This window comes from Cebus imitator, unplaced genomic scaffold (assembly GCF_001604975.1).
Source record: "Cebus imitator isolate Cc_AM_T3 unplaced genomic scaffold, Cebus_imitator-1.0 Scaffold167, whole genome shotgun sequence".
Taxonomy (NCBI): Eukaryota; Metazoa; Chordata; class Mammalia; order Primates; family Cebidae; genus Cebus; species Cebus imitator.
This window is the reverse complement of record NW_016107482.1, coordinates 1,898,214-1,912,085: the sequence shown is the minus strand read 5'-3', so window position 1 is coordinate 1,912,085 and position 13,872 is coordinate 1,898,214. Positions and strand designations below refer to the sequence as shown.

The 13,872-nt window shown below is 39.9% G+C and overlaps 1 long non-coding RNA gene and 1 other non-coding gene across 2 annotated transcripts in view; both read left to right on the top strand.

Moving 5' to 3' along the window:
* The window catches only part of LOC108315043, a 15,296-nt gene extending 6,641 nt beyond the window's left edge, over nucleotides 1-8,655 (top strand). Inside the window, exons 2-3 of the long non-coding RNA XR_001829797.2 lie at nucleotides 8,041-8,203; nucleotides 8,565-8,655. This is a non-coding gene — a long non-coding RNA (uncharacterized LOC108315043). The remainder of the gene's footprint in view (nucleotides 1-8,040; nucleotides 8,204-8,564) is intronic.
* Nucleotides 8,656-10,896: 2,241 nt separating this feature from the next.
* Nucleotides 10,897-11,003, top strand: LOC119473562. The gene has a single exon (XR_005202772.1). It is a non-coding gene; the product is annotated as a U6 spliceosomal RNA (small nuclear RNA).
* The last annotated feature ends 2,869 nt before the right edge of the window (nucleotides 11,004-13,872 follow it).

The window sequence follows — 13,872 nt, the reverse complement described above, 5'->3', positions numbered from 1 at the left end:
CTTGTCCAGGCTAGAGTGCAATGGTGTGATCTCGGCTCACCGCAACCTCCACCTCCCAAATTCAAGCAATTCTCCTACCTCAGCCTCCCTAGTAGCTGAGATTACAGGCATGCCCTGTTAATTTTGTATTTTTAGTAGAGACAGAGTTTCTTCATGTTGATCAGGCTGGTCTCGAACTCCCAACCTCAAGTGATCCACCTGCGTCAGCTTCCCAAAGTGCTTGGATTACAGACATGAGCCACCACACCCAGCCAAAAAAATACTATGTTTCTTAAAGGAGGATTCACTTTTACCCTAGTATCATGGCCTGCTAGGGTCTGAGGCAATACAGAGATACAAAAGAGTAAAGGTGGCAGGTCGTGGTGGCTCCTGCCTGTAATCCCTGCACTTTGGGAGGCTGAGGCGGACAGATCACTTGAGATCAGGAGTTCGAGACCAGCCTGATCAACATGGTGAAACTCATCTCTACTAAAAATACAAAAATTAGCCAAGCCTGGTGGTGTGCCCCTGTAACCTCAGCTACTAAGGAGGCTGAAGCAGAAGAATCATTTGAACCCAGAGAGAGGAAGTCACAGTCAAGACTCTGTCTCAAAAAAAAAAAGGTAAAGCTAACATCTCAATAGGTTTATTCCAAAGAAAAGAAAAGCTCTTCTAAGACACAGCTGATTCCAGTCAATGCCAGGGAGGTGGATAGCAAATAATTGTTCAATGAGCATGCTCATCATCTTTGCCATGAAAATATCATATTAGATATGCTAAATAATTTTAACTGTACACAATCAATCAATTAAACTTTCCCAGTTGCATTCCCTAAATCCTGTTTCATTCATGCTTGAGCTCTGCTCCCACTGCCGTAGTTTAGGGCTCAGACTGCAGAGACAGCCAGGACTTTGTTTCTGCCTTCGAAGACTCACGATCTCATGAACAAGTAGGACAAGCCCAGAGACTACATGGAACTTTTTTATATTTGCCTTCTTCTTGATGGTCACTGAGCTCCCCAAAACAGATGGAGCAGAAGTCAAAGTGACCATGACCTCTGCATGTGTCTGTGCTGAGTCACATTGTTACAATGCTCAGGGGGATGGGAAGGAGAAGCTTCCAATACTGTGGACATCCTGGAAAATATGAATGGGATGGAAGACAAGGCTAGAACGCAAAAGAACATGTCCAGTGGAATTTCAGAACTGGGCCTGCAGTGGCTGAGGAGGAGACAGATGTGCTGATTGTATGCCTAAGCAGAGGCTGCCACGCAGTAGAATCATTGGCAACTTCAACCACTCCTGGGGCTCCAGCTGCACCGCTTGCCAATTAAACCAGAATGTCCTGGGCCATCCTCAACATTCTCATGTGATCCCCGTGTGCAGCCACAACAAGCACCTGGGAACGAGAGGGCTCTAAGTGGCTGAAGAGCCCCACTCCGTGTGCTGCTCAGCTTCTGGCTTGCCTTGTTTCTGCCTTTTTTGCCTCAGGCCCCAGAGATTTGGCCAGATTTCCCCTTCTCCACAAAAAGCCTCTACCTATTTTAACTTAGGGATTCCTTTATCTTCCCAACCCTGAATTGTTTCTTTGGTTTCTTTAAATACAAGAAACTTCTATTGACTCTTTTAATTATAGGGGCTTAGACTACAAGCAGTATTTCATGATGGCAGCTGAACAAGGGTGCAGAATGCTGCATGGCATTTGAGTCCAGGAGCCTGGTTCTAGGCGCTAGACCAAATGTTTTCCATGCTGATTTCCCTGAATCCCCACAACTATCCTGCGGAGTAGAAAACTACTCATTCCTTCCTACAGATGAAGAAACAGAAGCTTAGAAAAGCTGAGTAACTCAGCAAAGATCATTTAGCGAGTTTGTGATAAAGATTGGACATGAACTCATCTGTGTGATTAAAGCCCCTGACCTGAAACACAGCAAGGCGTGGTCCTATGGCAACATAATATGGGAACTGGGGGCTGTCATCAGCTACTGCTGGGCACTGTTTTCCTTTTGATGTTGAAGCTGAATCCCCAACCCAACATAAATGTCTTTCACCAACCCTAGGAAGGCCAGTGTTTCTTTTCCACCAGGGTCAGGTACCAGGTACCTCTGACTGAATCCAGGCAGAGCAGGGCTGGTATAAGTTAGCGTGGGTTGAAGGTCAGAGTCCTCCGGTTTTAAACCATAGGACCTTGTGTGGGTTAATTCCTTTTTTTTTTTTAATCTTTTCAAGATGAAGTCTTGCTCTGTCTCCAAGCTGGAGTGCAGTGGCGCAATCTTGGCTCACTGCGATCTCTGCCACCTGGGTTCAAGTGATTCCCCTGCCTCAACCTCCCGAGTAGCTAGGACTACAGGTGCATACCACCACGCCCAGCTAATATATTGTATTTTGGTAGAGACAGGGTTTCACCATGTTGGCCAGGATAGTCTTGATCTCCTGTCCTCGTGATCCACCCGCCTCGGCCTCCCAAAGTGCTGAGATTACAGGCATGAGCCACCGTACCCAGCTGAAAAACCCCAAGCCAATCTTTCTCTAATATCTCAAGTCGTTTTCAGACTATCTCCGAAAGCACATGTGTTAGAAGTTATCTGTGTTAATATAATCACATCACTTCTACAAATTGGGCACTACATATGTCTACTCCCTGCCCACAGCCTTGCTCAAGAAAATGAGTGTGTGACAGCATTTGCATTGTCCTGTAGGATTTCCCTCAGTCTAGTTTCCGGACCTTGGAGTTTGTGCATCGTCATTATAGAACAGAGGCATACCCTCTTCCTGCACTCTACACCCCCATACCTCCAGATTAGAGAGAAGGTAGCTGGCAGGGGTCACCATGGGCCGTGAACAAATGATAGAGGAGGGGGAGTGGTTTGGTGGGGGATTCTGGCAACCTGGCGCAAACGGTAAAAGGGCTGCACAGCATCAGTGGAGAGAACTGAACGACCCAACCACTAGTGTCTCCCTGAAACTCTGTTAATAATGGAAGTTAATAATAGGCTTCTGCAAATCATTATTTCTTGCTGGTTAAGGATGTATATATTTTATGAATTTCATGTTTTAATTAATGATTTTATGTTCTATATATTACCTTGGCTTATAAATTCAATGGGCTCTTAGCGGTTCTTCAGGTAGAAAATACCCTCCATAATTGTAAGATTGTTATTAATCTTGATAATTAATATTTAATGTTAAAGAGAATCATTAACCCCATCCTAATTCCACTTTTTACAGTATTCAGAAACTCTTTCTTTCATGTACAACCCACAGTGCCTCAGTTTTAAAACTGGGACCGTCTTTTGTTTTGAAATGTCAAGATTTATGTCATGTTTGCATTCAGTCTTTGTCTCAGTAAAGGCTCTTGTTAGCAAAGAAAAGATTCAGATTGGAGCCAGTATGAGAAAAAGAAAATTATTAAAAGGATGCCAGGGAGTGAAGTAACAGTTGTGAAGCGTGGAAGAGCTGGCTTGTAAAGGGGAAGGGGCCCAGAGCAGCCGTAGGACAGATCACCACCATGTCCCTTATCACCAGATGCAGGTCACCACAGAAGGTGCCACCAAAGCTTTGCACTTAACATGGGGCAGTTGCAAACCTGAGGGACTAGACATGCTGCCACCATCTTCAGCCACTGTAGGGAATCCTCCACTTTAGTTGTTCTGTTATGTCATGAGCTCCTGACCTGATGCACGTATCTGTCTCACTGAGCCTCAGTCACCTGGCCATGTCCAGGGGAAAGGGAAGCCAAAAGAATTGTTTCTGGGCCATTCAGATCTGGCAGGATTGCATCTCAAATTGACAATAATTTCATGTGTTGATAGCCCAAAAATTAAAAATATCACAAGACATTTCTTTCTCATGCCCTCTATACCAAGTTGTAGAATAACACAACCTTATTGCCTATGCTGCAGTATCTTTGAAATCATTCCCACTTCAGGTTGGAAAGGACAACTTCTCTCTGCCGATGAGGGATTTCTGTTCTATTCCTCTGCTTTAGCAACACTGGGCATGTGATAACCTCCCAGCATTTGCTTTACTTTGCATGGGTGAGCAGTCTGTGCTTTGGAGACAGATTGCTTGGCTTCAGATCTGCTTGCCCCTCATCAACTGTGTTAGCCTCAACCACTTTGTGTGTCATATGTCACATTCCTCTTCTGAAAATGAAGCTAAAGACAGTACCTACCTCAAATAACATTTGTGAGAAATGCATTAATACCATGCTACTCAGAGAGTGATCTATGGATAGGACCAGCTAGATAGTTGGCAGCACCCAGTGGAAAAAAGAAAATGAAGGGATATTTCCTCAAATGTCATCAGGAATTTCAAAATGATGACAGCTGAGCAGGTAACCAAGCCTGGGTCCCAGAGGAGCATGGTGACCTATGCAGCCTCACAGGTCACATGTCCATGAGCAGCTCTGCCTGTGGAGCATTGTTAGTTGCTAGTCAAAAAATAGTGCAGACACCGAGAGAAAACATTTTCATATTTTATGGTAATTTGACATTATCATGACATCTAAGTGTGCAATCACCAGATGGGTCTAGTTGAATAGGATTCATATTAGTTTGGAAGTTGTCAAACTCACATGTTAAGTTGTATAGGGCACAAGCTTTGCTTTAGTCATGCAATTGGATTATTATCCAATTACAACAGATTACAAGTGAGAAAAACACAGTTCTTTGTGACCGATAGTGTGAGAAACACTAAGCTAATAAATATGATATGGTTATCCCAGAACCCAATATGTAATTATATATTCAATAAATGTGAGCTGTTATCTGTGTTTGTTTTTTACTGTAAGTTCTATTGTTCTCCTTTGCTTGTGTGTGTCTCTGTGTTTGTAACTGTATGTGTATCTGTCTGTTTCTTTTGTGTGTGTGTGTCTGCTTGGGATTGTGTATGTGTGTATCTGTGTGTGTTTGTGTGTGTGCACCCTTGTGTGTCTAGGCATAAGATCTGCTTTATCAGAATTTTGGGTTTGTTTTTCAGCCTTTGTTCTCTAATTATAATACTTTTTGACTGTCCACTTCCTATTGAAAAGCTTCCTGTCTTTTCTCCATTTAACTGGGTTAGTTGCCCCTTCCTCTGTGTTCACATGTGCCAATTTGTAGTTTTGCTTTTATTATATTGTACAGTTAGGATGTACTCATCTTTTGAAGTCTCTCATCACAAAAGATTGTGATGTTGCTGAGGGCAAAGATCTCATTCTATTCATCTTTGAATACCTAACTTTTCACACTACATTAGGCATATGGTGGTGATTCCTAAATAATTGTTGGAGGAAAGAAAAGGAGGAAAAGAAACACAGAAGAAAAGAATTAAACAGAATGTGTGACGCTAACAGAGGGACTTAGCCACTTGGCCAATAATTCAGTGCTTGTCATTGTGCCCCTGAAATTCCTCTGATCAACCACAACTTCTCCATCTCTTTTTTCATTCTTAAGGATGCCACAAACCCCAGGGTTGCTGAGATTGTGCCTTCCCATGAGCATCTCAGGGCTCCTGCCTTTCACAGTATTTATGTCCTCTTTCTGAAACATCTATCTTCCTAAACACTTTCTTTTGCCTAGAGAAGGAACTAGAGTTTGGAGACAGCATATTCAAATTATTTTGAGCCTTGAAATAATATTAGGAAGTGTGTCTCATGTGACTGTTCAGGTAAGAGAATTAACACTGAGTTATTTCCCTTGGTCACAGTCCGAGCACCCAGCCCAGACACTACCCTAGGTATCTCTTGCTCTGGCTAATTTGATCCATAAACTTTCACTGTACTATGTAGAGGATGCAACAAATGTAGCTGCTGAATACTGACCAGGAGCTGTGTCATCCTCACTCAGAACAAATATTCACAGGGCTCCCTGTGATGGTACCTCTGGAGCTGGGCCAGGACCATTCTGGAAGTGTGTCACTGGAGGACACAACCTAATGGCCACGCTAGAAGAAGCCTTTCTTCCAAGCAAGGGAGGACACCGAAGTTTAAAGACCTGTCTCCATGGTCCTAGAGGCAGTGGAAGAGTAAGGTGAGCATTCTATCTTCCAGTGCCTTGCAACATCCAGGCTTTCCATGAAGCTGCGTTGAGCAACCTCGCAAATCCAATGGTAAATAAATAATTTGTAAAATAACAGAAGTGTTAGAAATAAGCACCAAATACATTAATTTAGGAAAAATGAAAACATACTTTAGTTCAGCAAAAAGTAAATTTGTGAAATGTATAAATAAATATAGCAATTACCATTTATCCATTTATTCAATATATGCAATGTGTCTCTCTCTCTCTCTCTCTGTATATATATATATATATATATATACACACATGCAGATATAGATATAGATATAGTTATTAATCCTTTACTTGAACTACTGTTGGAGAATATATATAATATATATTTAAATATATATATTTATATATTATATATAGTAGTTTAAGTGGATGATCAATAACATATATATTATATAATACAGTAGTTCAAATGTAAGATTAATAACATTAATTTATTATTGAGGAAATAAAATTCTGAGTAATTACACCTTTTATAGCTGGTATGTTCACAGTTAAAATTCAAATTCTTTTTTTTTCTTTAAATTAAATGCCCTTAGACTCTCCTCTAGACTATGCTGCTTTGCTATAGCATAGCCAACTCATGCCTGACCTCCAGCATGACCTCAGTAACTTTGCTGATTTGCTGACTGGTAATTTTTCTATAAAGGTGATGCACATTTAGCATCCAGCCAATGCCAAAGTAATACGATGGCAACCCAAACATTGTAGACGCTGCATTCAAAGGGACAGGATAGATTAGCAACAGCAACAGAAGCTCTTGTTCATGCTGTGTTCTTTTTGTTTGAATGGAATATGGGTGATCATTGGATTAAAACAAAACAAAACAGACGACTAAAAACTTTCAAGTTCCCACCTAAAACATATAAAATGTAAGTAAAGTGAGCAGATGATTACTCATGTTGCACAGTTGAGCATTAACAGAAAAGAGAATTACCCAACTTACTTTGGGTAAGTGGTGGGGTACATTTTACCTGGGTAAAAAGGATGGGGTTGGGTTAAAGGACTAGAGTCTCTCCTAAGACAGAGAGGGTTAAAGGTCCCTCCTAAAAAAAGGAAAAAATGCTTGACCAAACTTGTTTATGGGATACGGAATAAATGAAAGAGATGTGAGAAGGCTGCTACCCTGCGTGTTGTCCTTATCAGGACAACCACTGCAGAACTGAGTAGTAATTTTTTCCCTTCTAATGCCATAGGAAGGGGACAGACATCCTTCCATCCACAGCAAGGGTGTCAGCTGCTGATGGGAGGGGGCATGATGAGGAGGCCCTCTCAGGGGCCTGGCCTCTGAGCCCGGTCTTTCTGTAACACAGCTGGCAGGATTTGGACAGGTCTTTGCCATCCCTGGTTTGCACTCCTCTCATCTATAAAAGAGGGGGCTGTAGCTTCAAATTTCAGTGTTTTCTAGACTTGAAATTCTTTTGTAGACGAGTACTCTTTGCCCTAGTGTCGGAGACATTTAAACCAGAGTGATTCCATTTCGAACAGGGACTGGGTAAAATAGGTCTTAGGCCTACTGGGCCACATTCCCAGTAAATTAGGCATTCTTAGTCACAGGATGACTAAGGAGGTTGGCACGAGATACAGGTCATACAAACCTTGCTGATCAAACAGATTGTGGTGAAGAAGCCAGCCCAAGCCGACCAAAACCAAGATGGTGATGCAAGTGACCTCTGGTGGTGCTCACTGCTCATTACACACTAATTATAATGCATTTGCATGCCAAAAGACACTCCCACCAGCACCATGACAGTTTGCAAATGTCTCGGCAACATTAGGAAGTTATCCTATACAGCCTAAAAGCGGGAGGAACCCTTAGTTCTGAGAATTGTCCACCCCTTTCCCAAAAAACTCATGAATAATCCACACCTTGGTTAGCATCTAATCAAGAAATAACTATAAGTAAACTTAGTTGAGCAGGTCATGCCACTACTCTGCCTTTGGAGTAGTCATTCTTTCGTCGTTTTGTTTCTTTACTTTCTTATTAAACTTGCTTTCACTGTAATCTATAGACTTGCCCTGAATTCTTTCTTGCATGGAATCCAAGAACCCTCTCTTGGGGTCTGGATTGGCACCGCTTCCCAGTAACATCTTCCTGGCAACCATGAAGGGACTACACTGAGGAGACCCCCTACACAAAGGAAATAGAATGCAGCATCAATGGGCAGCTTTTGGGTAAGTGGTGGGGTACATTTCACCCAGGTAAAGGATGGGATTGGGCTAGAGGCCCAATTCAGGAAGATTATGGTCTCCCCTAAGATAAAGAGAGTGAAAGGCACCTCTTAATAAAAGGCAAGAACGCTTGGCCAAACTTGGGTTAAAGGCTCAACTTAAGAAGGTGAGTGTCCCTCCTAAGATTTAGAGGGTGAGAGCCTGCTCTTAGTAAAGTCTATTTGGGTTAAAAATGGGTTTTGCACTATGGGATGCTAACCACTATTCTCTGGATTAATTTTCCTTGCTCTCTTTGCTGATGGCTGTAGGGACAGGATTAGGCATGTACATAATCATGGGACATGGGAGCTTTTTTCCTTCCTAGAGGGGGAGACTTCAGAGCTCATGAGACTGCTGGAAAAGTTTCCTTTGCCACTGGCAAACAGCTGCCTGAACTTTTGATTCAGTGTTGCTGCAATGGGTGAGTCTTTTTCTTGCTTCCCTGAGGTCTTTGCCTTCCCCATCCTGCCACAAGCAATGCTTTTCTCTCTCTCTTTCTCTCATTTCCCTTTCCCATTATTTCTGTTCCTCAGGGCTACCAGCTTGCTCAGAGTCTACACCTTGAAACTCTTGGTCAAAGGTCATTCTAACCCACTTTGAATGGATTAAAGACGGCAGGGCCCATCCTGGGGCATGTTTGGGACTCACCGGCTTGATATTGACTGCTAAGTGAAGTGACTAATATCTATGTTTTGTCAAATCACACGTATTTTTCTCTCGCCATAATGGAAAACATTAATTTGGTTACCCCATGCAACCTCTTGCACGGTATCTTGCAAAATTGAGTCTTTTGCCTATGGCTTCATGAAATAGAAAAAAGGTAATTTTCCTTTGTAATGCAGTTTGGCCCCCGGGGCTATGGTGCAGCAAGCAGGGTCAGTAGGGCTGCTCAGGGCAAGGGAACCCAGAAACCTGAAATGTTGCCCAAAGGGTAAGAATTTCTTACCAGTCAGGCTTCTGACCTCTCTCTCTGTGCAAACTGGTTGAATTAACGGTAGAAATCACTGTTTATGTTCTCTGTAAAGTTTTGATTACTGGGAAAAAGGATTGGTGAGGCTAGTCTTAAGCTACCGAGAATCTGGTATACTTTGTGCTATAAATGTGTCTCTCTGTATTGCTCTGCCATAAAGAGAAATATTTTAGGATAGAATGTGGGCTTAGGACCCCGTATAAACCCACTCTTCAAATCAGCCTGGCAAACTGGTCAGTTGCAAAGTTTGCTGAAGGTCCCTGAAAACGGAAAAAAAAAAAAAATGGGATGAAGAATTCCTCTCATCTTGTTTTATTTCCTTGAGAGCTTGACTTTGTAACCATGTGGCAGTGCTTTCTCTTGGTCTCTGCCAGCCAGCGAACAGGAATTTTGGGGTTAAGGCCATAGCTTTAAAAATCATCTTGAGTCTTTGCAAGTTCAAATTGGCTGCTTTAGACTTCTTCTGGGAACAGCAATGGATACTGCCCAGTACTGTAGCTTAGTAGCTAAGGCTTTGTCTTTTCATAATGATGGCCGGGTTCACGGTTCAATTTTTAGCTTAGGAAATGAGTCCTTCCTGCTCTGATATCCATGTGACTTTTGCCCTGTGTTATCTTCCCTTCCATGAACAACTTGTGATTTCCTATCTTGAATTTTTCTTTCTCTGAGCACCTGGGAGGTTACCTTTGGTAAACCACAAAAGCCAGAAAAGTTAGGTAATAAAATAATTTAAAAGGTTCTTTTTTTAAAGTGCTATGGTTATAAGTCAGCTTAATTAAAAAGTAGATAGCCAAACTATACATATATTTAGAAGGGCTTTATGTTATTTTTTCTCTTCTTGAATCTCATTTTTCTGAAGAAAAAAATGTGTTTTTTTTTTTCTTCTCAGTTGACTAAATTATTTTTCTCCATTCTGTCTGCCATTCTTGATGCACACATGAGAGGATATAAGAGAATTTCTAACAGCTTGGGACTCCTGGGGAAAAACAGAGGAGGCGCCACAGACCCTGTTTGGGGAAAAACCTTTGTTTTCCTCATGAAACCCCAGGACTTAAAAGTAGATAAATCCCTCTTAAAATCTAAGGCTCTGTTGCATTTTGCATTATGTTCCATTTTGCATTATCTGACATTTTTGACTATTGAGAGAATATCAGAAATGGCTGAATTATGAAAGAGCTTTGGTGTGTAATGACTAGCTGGAAAATATACTGTTAGGAATGTCTAGCAGCAGTTATGGGAGGAAACTCTTCTCTTTGCACGTTTGGAACAGAGAAGCCATGTCCTCGGACACCCAGAAAGTATGGAAATGTGCCCACCCCCCACTGAGAGACAAGATTTCTACAGGAGATGGGCTGATTTTCTTTGGGGGGAATCAAGGATCTGCTATAAAAATGGGATCTTAATTTTGGGGGATTTGTTTTGCCTTCTACTTGTGCCTGCTTATTAAGCCATAGAAACTGCATGCCTTAAAGAGGAACTTGAAACTGGAAAATGAAAATCCTTGCAATCACTGGATCCTCTTCTGTTACGTATTTATGTGTTGTATGTGATATGAAAGAGCTTTGATTAATTGGCTTAAAAATAGTAGGCACTTAAATGTATTGTCAGAAAAATAAAAACTATAATGCCTTTTAGTTCACTTAACTTTAGGAAGCTTTAGGAAATACATTTTTAAAGATTATTGATTGTGCTCACCTTGGTAGCATATATATTAAAATTAGAATGATACAGAGATGATTAGCATGGCCTCTGCAAAAGGATGACATGTAAATTCATAAGACATTCCATATTTTTTAGAAAGATATCTGATCTCACTGGTAATCAGAGTAATACAAACTTAAAATGAGGTTTTTCTCATTAAACTGGCAAAAATCTAATAAATCATTAATATTTATTATTGGTTAAGATATGGAGAAATAAGTACTTTCAAATACTGCTGATATAAAACGCAATTTGACAATACCAACATTTAAAATATAAATATCAACAATTCCACTTCTAGCAACCTATCTCAAAATCTTCACATAATGTATCCAGGCAAAATTTCCAACATTTTTGAAAGTAGATGTGGATTACCATGGTTCTCAGCATAAATGTAGACTTAGCCTATTTTGTGGAAGTAGAACATAACTTTAATAATACTCCCTCAGGATTCTGAGAGAAAGCTGTTAGATTCAGACTAAAAATTATTAAAGTGTTATTAACTTACTACAGATAGGTACAGTACAGAGGTACTATATAAAGTGCTTTCCAGGAACAAATTTATTTAATCTTCATAATAATTTGTTGAGGAAATTGAGGCAAGGAAAAGTTAGAACAAAGGTAAATTGGTAAGTGGATAAGTTGATGTTCATTCTTAATATTGGGGTTCACTGTGAGACAGGCATTCAGCAGGACTTGTTTCTCAAGACACAGGTCACAGGAACCCCATTGATAAAACAGGATGTGGTAAAGAACCCAGCTGATCCCAGCCACAATCAAGAAGACAACAGTCATTATAATTCACCAGCACCATGACAATTTACAGATGCCATGGAAACTCCTGGAAGTCCCCAGTATGGTCTAAAAAGAGAAGAAATTCTCAGTTCCAGGAATTCCCAGCCCCTCTCCTGGAATATTCCTGAATAATCTACCCCTTGTTTAGCATTTAATCAAGAAATAACCATTAAAATATCCAAGCAGCAGCCCTTGGGGCTGAACTTGCTTTCATTTAAAAAAATTAAAATTAAAGGTTATTGGTAAAATAAAAATGTCTTCAAAAATTAGACATTTAGTCCAAATTTTACAGTTCAGATATTAGGTTTGCTAAGTGATTTAAGGTTATAAATTGCTTCTTTGACTTTTGAAAACTGTTCAGCTTACCTGCTTTGGACCTATTAGAGTCTAGGTAAGTCCTAGGGACATGTGGAGTTAGCCATGCCTCCTAGGTGTGCTGGAATGAGTCCAACTTCATCTGGACTTCTGTCTGATGCCCTAGGCTCCGCACCTGGTACATAATCAGAATCACTTACTTACCAGGTTGTTCACCAAAGTAAAAGTTTCTGCATGAATAGTGTAACATGTACTTGATGCCACTGGAAAACGTTTTACATGCAATGTATGTAAGGAAAGTAAAATGTGTTTTTGGGGAAAGAGTATAAGAATTCATGAGAATGTAGATTATTTTTTTGGTCTAGTTTAGAGGGTGCATTAGTCTGTTCTCACACTGCTATAAAGAACTGCCCAGGACTGGGTAATTTATAAAGGAAAGAGGTTTAATTGACTCATGCTTCTGCAGGGCTGAGGAGTCTTTAGGAAACTTAAAATTATGGTTGAAAAGGAAGCAAACATGTCCATCTTCACATGGTGGCAGGAGAGAGAAGTGCATAGCAATATAAAACCATCAGATCTCATGAGAAGTCGCTCACTATGATGAAAACAGCACGTGGAAACCATCCTCATGATCTCCCACCAGGTTCCTCTCCCAACATGTACAGAGTACAATTCCAATTATAATTCAAGATGAGATTTTGGGTGGGGTACAGCCAAACCATGTCAGAGGGTTAAAGGATTCTTCTAAGTTGAAATGGGTATAGCTGAAAGTTTGAGTAAGCTATGGAAGCTTTGTAAAAATTGATCTTATAAAAGACATTACACGTGTGAACATATTGGCTAAAGTTAAAGGGATATTATTCAGTTTTTTCATAAACTGAACATTGGAATAAAAGCACAACTGAGTTTTCTTATAGCACTAATCTACTCTTTAACAAAAATTTGTGAAGAGTTATTAAAATATTAACATTGAGATATTAAGATAATTTAGATAATTAAATTAAGATATTAAAATTGAATATATTTGTCTATGAGGTTTTATTAAAAATTGGGGTTGACATTAATGATATACCAATGGAAAGGGTGAAATTTGGCTTTAGCTCTTGAACAAAATTTTCATGTCAAATCAAAAAATAATTTTAAAAAAGTTTGCCGTTAGAATAAACTAAAGAAAAAATAAGAGATAGACAAGACACAAATTATTTGGAAAACTAAGTCTTCTCTCTTTCAGTGAGTAAAGGTTTTTGTCTTCTAAAATTTTTGAGTGACCATTTTGGCTAAATTAATTACTTATGGTGACCTAAAATTCTACTTTATAATATCAAGTGTTTTAAACCTTTGATATTTTACAAACGTTTGAAAATTAAATTTAAAATTATGGCTTATTCTGACATAATTAATCTTTAGATATTAGGTCCCTAAAGTCCAAAAAGGACATATTTGGCATGTTTGGTATAAAAATCATACAGGGAACATTGTCAAATATGAGCTGGTGTTTCGATTTCTTTGGGCTGTATTCGTATAAATGTTATTGGTGTGTGTTCCAAAAGTATGGGAAACTCCTTTAATTCTGATATGACTTAGTGTCTGTCATTATCAGATTTAATTGTTATGTATAATTGTTGTATGCCACAGAAGTAACCCAAATTCCTAGGTAATTTAGGCTTTAATAGTGGCTGTCCTAAGGCTTTTTGTCATCCACAGGCAATTGTCCTGTTTTGATCCTCTTCAACAGGTGTTTTGTAATCAGCTATAGGACCTTGATAGACACTTTTGAATGCAGTTTCTGATATCTTTGGAGATTGTGACATTAGAAAAAAAAATTTCAGGACTCTTTTTTTTTTTTTTTTTT